We start from the raw sequence: 6000 nt of genomic DNA on the forward strand, positions 1-6000 counted from the left end.
GGGCATTTCGCAGATGAGGTAACTGGAGCCAAGCCATTTTGCTGCCTGAGGCAAAGGTAAAGGTGGCAGCACCACTCCCCCCTTACATATCTATATACAGTAGCCAACTCAACTAGCAGCTGAATCTTCTAACACTGGTGATGGGGAGCACCCCTAAGGGATGCAGGCTAGCTTAGCGGGGTGCGGCACAGCAGCGCTTTCCTACAGTCCCTCAATGCTGCTCTCTGCCCCCACCACGTCTGCCACCTGAGCCAGCTACCTCATTCTGTCTAATGGCAGGGCTGGCCCTGACTGAGGCCAGCAAAGGGGACCTGCCCAATGGCATCAGCAATCTATGATGAGAAATGGATTTGAACCCACACATCCGTTCAACACAGCCAAGAAAAATACACAGGCCCCCATCTGTACTACACATTTAAAGCAGCGTGATACAATTTTAAGCAGTCATGGATCTTCTCCTGCCCCCACCCCCCCAAAAAAAAAGAATATTGGGAACTGTAGTTTGTTAAGCTATCTGAAAGATGAAAGGAGACTGTTATTCCCCTGACAGAACAACAGTTTCCAAAGTGGTTTTAAGAGCCAATCCCTCTTCCCAGGGAACTCTGGGAATTGTAGCTCCGTGAGGGGAATACGGGTCTCGTAACCACTCTCAGCTGCCTTAAGGTTCTCTGGGAGAAGATCCACAACTGTTTAAAGTGGTATGATACTGTTTTAAAACATATAGGGCAAATGGGACCCGAGGGAGGCCTAAGCTGCTAAGGAGTTGATCATGGGAGCTTGATCAACAGCTGCTAACTTGCCGTGTGGGACACTGACCTCAAGCTCCCCATTTGAAATGGGGCAACTAATCTGTCACCCTACAGACATGGTTGAACTGCAACTCTCATCAACCCTGGCCATGCTAGCTAGGGTTCATGGGAGCTGTAGTTCAGAACACCTAGAGGACTACATGCTAGCCACTCGTATGATTTTTTTTTTTTTAATGTACATTTTTTCCAGTGTTAGAAACTTGAGATATGAAAGCTTGGAGCTAAATGGCACCTTAAACCTGGGTTATGGGAGCAACAATGGAATGTCTAGGCGCGCTTTTTTATAGCAAGAATACAAAGCTGAAAATGAATGAACCAAAACAACAACAAACCTATGGTTACGTGAAACATACTCAATAAATACACGAGATGTAACCGGTTGTACTTTTGAATAAATAAGGTATACTATTCATTGTATCAAATTGTAGATTTCAACGGAAGTCTCATAAAGTTCAACGAAAAAAGCAGAAGACCCAGTGGATCAGTTCATTTTCTAGTCAGTTCATGCATAAGGTCCATACATGTAAAAGTGTCTATTCCACCTGTCTGTTAATAAGGTCCACTATCCTGTAATATTACAGGATAGTGGATCCTATTACATAGTAGTGGTTGCAATATTACATATAAGCCTGTTCTACTGATGAAGCCTAGGATGGCAAAAAAAGGCTAATATTCTGGAAATCCTTGTCTTAGACTCTGCGAAAGGATTCTGTGGAACTGTAATAACCCTTCATGTGGATTATTGGACTCTTTTAACAGACAGGTGGAATAGATACTTTTACATGTATGGACCTCATGCATGAACTGACTAGAGAATGAACTGATCCACTGGGTCTTCTGCTTTTTTCGTTGAACTTTATGAGACTTCCGTTGAAATCTACAATTTGATACAATGAATAGTATACCTTATTTATTCAAAAGTACAGCCGGTTACATTATTGAAAATGAATGAACTGCAGCTAAAATATGTTCATTTTTCAGATGGTCTAATCCTTCCCCTGCCCAGCCCACTAATATTCTTAAGAGGGTCTCTTCTCCAGTCTTCAGAGAGTAGCTGGAAGTGGGGAGGCAGAAAAAGGTCCCCTTTTCCTTCCATTCTACAGTTTTAATCTGAAATTTTAGGCACAGTACTGCGCCCAAAGCTCAGAAACTGCTTGCGCTAATGAAATTCCACGTCGCAAAATGCGTCTGAACAATGGGAGTTTCGAACACCGATCTTGCTACACCTCTCAAGTGTGCACATGAGGTTTCTACCCCCAGTCTGTTAAGAGACCATGAGCTACCCCAAGACACCATGAATGGACGAGCGGCATTTGAACCCAGTTCTAAGGTCAACTCTCCACCATAACGCCACCAGCCTGGACACTTGTTTTTCTCAGCACCAACCGTAGGACAAACTATAGGTGCTAAGCAAAGTTCTCAACACCAAACACACCTGTGTTCCCAGGAGGGGAATCCCCAAAAACATTATCCAAACTAAACAGAGGATGATCTGGATTCCCTGCTGAAAGGGGATTCCATGGCTGAATTTAAAGGGGAGCACTTTGCGTGCTGAGGGAGGAGGAGGAGGAGGAAGAGAGGGAATTGATGCGAAAGTGGAACAGTCACAGATTCAGCTACTCACCTCCCGCGCACAACTTTTAAGTGGGAAGAGATCTCTGCATGACCAGCATCTGCGGACTGGGGAGCTGTGGAAGCTAATATCAGACAAGAGGAAAAAAGGGGGAGAAGCAAGGTTTAAAACATATTTTTTTAAAAAATGGCAAAGCATTTTCTTTGTACCTTTAATGCAGCGAGGGATATATATATATTTAGCGGGGAGGGTTGGCATGTGAGGGGAGCGAGGGACAGAGAGCTGAGCTTTCTTCTTACCTTGTCCAGGTCCAGGGGGGCTGCCGAGGGAGCCGGGTCTCCTCAGGTCCTGAGGGAAGCCCTCCTTTGGTGGCGGGCAGGATTCCCCCTCTGTCTCGCTCAGCGCATGGACTGTCTGCACACGCTGCAAGGCGAAGTCCGCTCCCACTGGGTCCTAACACCCTCCTTCCCCCTCGCCCAGGCCCCTCTGCGCTCCCCACAGCTGCTGCGACGACGAGGCGGCCAAACGACGCCGCGCCGGGTTTGTTTGGAAACTTCCAATTCGGCGCCAAAGGTCGCTCGGGAAGAGACGCGGCGGGGCAGGGCGAGGGCGAGTCCAAAGTTCGCTGCCACAAGCCGGAGTCGGAAATCGATAGGAGGTGCTGCTGCTGCTGCTGCTGCAACCGATTTTGCAGGCTGGCTTAGGAGGCAAGCGGAGCAAGCAGCGTTTCCTCTGGGCGGGATCCACTTCGGAAGGGCCGCCGCCGCCGCCGCTGCTCCGCGCATTATTCGCCCCTCGGAGCGAATCCGAAGGCTTACTTGCTTATTCAATTGCGTGTGGACGCCGCCTTTCCTCCAGGGGGCTCGAGGCGGCGGACATAGTTCTTCTGCTCGCCATTTTACCCGCACAACCCCCCCCCCCCCGTGAAATAAGTTAGGCTGAGAGCTGAGTGGCCGCCCCCAAGGTCGCCCAGGGAGCTTCTTTGGCTGAGTGGGGATTTGAACCCAGGTCTCACAGGTGGAGTAACTGAGGAGGGGGCGGAGCTCACACAAATTCGAAGCAAATTACCATTTCAGCATTTATTGGTTGTCTCCAATGGTTTAAAAACGTTTTTAAAATGACATTCATATTGGCATGATGGTTTATAATTAAAAAAAACCCCAACAACAACAATAATATATTTGTACCCTGCCCATCTGACTGGGTCGTCCTAGCCACTCTGGGCAGCTTCCAGCATATATAAAAACAGAATTAAACATTAAAAGCTTCTCTAAACAGGGCTGCCTTCAGGTGTCTTCTCTAAAGGTTGTATAGTTCTCTTTGACATCTGATGGGAGGGCGCTCTATAGGGTGGGCGCCACCACCGAGAAGCCCCTCTGCCTCGTTTCCAGTAGTAGTAGTAGTAGTAGTAGTAATAATAAATTTAATTTAGTACTGTTAAAGGTAAAGGTAAAGGTACCCCTGCCCGTACGGGCCAGTCTTGACAGACTCTGGGGTTGTGCGCCCATCTCACTTAAGAGGCCAGGGGCCAGCGCTGTCCGGAGACACTTCCGGGTCACGTGGCCAGCGCGACAAAGCTGCATCTGGCGAGCCAGAGCCGCACACGGAAACGCCGTTTACCTTCCCGCTGGTAAGCGGTCCCTATTTATCTACTTGCACCCGGAGGTGCTTTCGAACTGCTAGGTTGGCAGGCGCTGGGACCGAGCAGCGGGAGCGCACCCCGCCGCAGGGATTCGAACCGCCGACCTTTCAATCGGCAAGTCCTAGGCGCTGAGGCTTTAACCCACAGCGCCACGTACTGTTAGTGGAAAGCTATTGCAAATGGGGCCCTGCCCCACCATTATAGTCCAATATGGCAGATAGGGCCCTGCTCCACCGGCCTCAGCCAGACTTCGCCTGCCTGCCTTCTGATTTTCAGGGGTTGGTTCTGCCTGCCAGCTTCCTCCCAGTTTTGCTCTCGTAAAACTCAGCAGGGAGGAGAATGGAGGCAGAAGAATACTTAGTGGGCTCCCCTTGGCTCTGGCTCCATGCCCTTGGCCCTACAAGTCCCAATGGGCGCCAGCCCTCCACTGCCAGATACCCATTTAAAACATATGGATTAGTCAATGTGAGATTTAACCGAAATTTGATAAATTTGCATACAAGGAAGAACAGCAGTTTTGAAGAAAACACACACTTTCTTCGCCCTGAGGTGCATGCAGGAGTCACTGGGGCCATCATCTTAAGCCATGTACATACTGTACTTTTATCTCCAAAGCACATTCTCCTCCTCAAAAGAATTTGGGGCACTGTTGTTGGTTAGGGGTTGCTGGGATTTCTAACTGGCCCCATCCTGCAGAGCAGAGCAGAGCAGCATTGTACCACCTGAAGCAATCATGACTTTTCCCCCCAGGTGCTGAGATTTGTTCGGAGACTCCTTGTCACAGGAGCATCAGTAATCACAGAGTTCAAACGAGGAGTTTACTCTATTATTGGGGGGGGGGGGGACTCATTCTCTGGAGGGTTGGTTGAGTGTCAGGCCTAATAAGCAGAGCAGCTCATTCCTAGTGGTCTTCCTCCGTAAAAATCAATTGCCGTACCTGCCAGTCCCCACCTCCTCACCAGGGCTTTTCCCAAGCAATTGGAGAATGGACCTGCGTACAGCCAACCTCTCCTTCACCCTCTTCTGGTTCTGGGAGACAAGGGTAAAGGGGAGCTTGTCGCAGCAGGAGAGAGACACCCTTGATTTTTCACCAACCTGACTCTTGGCCTCCCTCACCCCACTCTTCTGCCACAAACTCTCCCCTCTCACTAAGCCCGGTCACCACCTCAGCTTCCAACACTTCCTCCTCTTCTCCCTCTGACAGGCCCATCGTTGTCCCACCACAGCTCCCTGGGCTCTGAGCCTTCTTCCCTTGGTGGTTCCCCAACTGGCTCCTCCCACCATTCCTCTGTGTCCAGGCAGTCCATGACACAGACCTACAGTTCCCAGAATTCCCTGGGAAGAGGTACTGAGTGTGAATCGCCACAACATCTACAGTGGTACCTTGGGTTACAGATGCTTCAGGTTACAGACATTTCAGGTTACAGACTCCGCTAACCCAGAAATAGTATCTCGGGTTAAGAACTTTGCTTCAGGATGAGAGCAGAAATTGCGTGGCGGCGGTAGGCCCCATTAGCTAAAGTACCTCAGGTTAAGGACACTTTCAGGTTAAGAATGGACCTCCAGAACAAATTAAGTTCTTAACCCGAGCTACCACTGTATAAACATTATTTGTGAACGCCGAAATCAAGAGCAGAAGCAGTTAAGTGCAGTGGTGCCCGGTGCCTTCCATTGGGACTGGAAGACGGGTAGCCCGGGCAATAGGTGGAGCCCAAGCTAACAGCAGGCAGAACAAACTCATTCTAGTTTCGCCCCTGCTGAATTCTACACTGAAACAGAGGAGGAGGAAGCCGACATTTAGGATCACCCCCTTGGACTGGTCTGAATCCTGTCCCACCTTGTGTTGCCTAGGGAGGGCAGTTTGTCCCCTTTTCTAGCACCCGTTCACCTGTGGTGGGGAAATTGGGGGGCCACGTTGAAGGAGAATCACAATTCAGCTTTTTCTAAGCAAGCGGGAAGGGCTGTGTTGGAGAACA

The 6000-nt window shown here is 49.6% G+C and overlaps 1 protein-coding gene across 1 annotated transcript in view; it reads right to left on the bottom strand.

The window, feature by feature from the left end:
* RARA (retinoic acid receptor alpha) overlaps positions 1-2849 on the bottom strand; it is a 193194-nt gene extending 190345 nt beyond the window's left edge. The window contains exons 1-2 of the mRNA XM_079948811.1: positions 2682-2849; positions 2434-2506 (exon numbers count right to left, since the gene is read on the bottom strand). The gene's annotated coding sequence lies outside the window, so the exon portion shown is untranslated. The remainder of the gene's footprint in view (positions 1-2433; positions 2507-2681) is intronic.
* Positions 2850-6000: the final 3151 nt, after the last annotated feature.

Source organism: Podarcis cretensis (genome assembly GCF_951804945.1).
Source record: "Podarcis cretensis genome assembly, chromosome: 13".
NCBI lineage: Eukaryota > Metazoa > Chordata > Lepidosauria > Squamata > Lacertidae > Podarcis > Podarcis cretensis.